The sequence below is a fragment of the Habropoda laboriosa genome, unplaced genomic scaffold (assembly GCF_001263275.1).
Source record: "Habropoda laboriosa isolate 0110345459 unplaced genomic scaffold, ASM126327v1 scaffold134, whole genome shotgun sequence".
Classification (NCBI taxonomy): Eukaryota; Metazoa; Arthropoda; class Insecta; order Hymenoptera; family Apidae; genus Habropoda; species Habropoda laboriosa.
In genome coordinates, this window is record NW_017100266.1 from 1,311,040 (window position 1) to 1,311,370 (window position 331).

The 331-nt window shown below is 48.0% G+C and overlaps 1 protein-coding gene across 1 annotated transcript in view; it reads right to left on the reverse strand.

The window, feature by feature from the left end:
- The window catches only part of LOC108573241 (sex-lethal homolog), a 12,336-nt gene that overhangs the window by 9,996 nt on the left and 2,009 nt on the right, over positions 1-331 (reverse strand). The gene's annotated exons all lie outside the window — the stretch shown is intronic.

Here is a 331-nt window from a genome sequence, read left to right on the forward strand (position 1 = left end):
GCTTCGTTGACGAGAACTTCCGCGTACTCGAGCTTCGATCGTGTCTCGTTTGTTTATTGTTTACGCACCGTGTTCAATTTTTATTAGCGACAGGCAAACGCGCTATTTCTTCGCAGTGTCATTCATTTGCGAGCACCGATAAGTCCCTTTGTCGGGGTAACTTTAAACCAGCAAGTAGGACAAAGACAGACATGTGCAGAAGAGCGAGAGAAAAAAATTGCTTTTCGAAGGCAAGGGACAAAGCTTAACCCTCTAACCTTATTTCGAAGAGGCCCGGGGAACGGTAACTGGCCCGGCGGATTCGTGAATCGACCAAGCTGTCAGAGCAGAG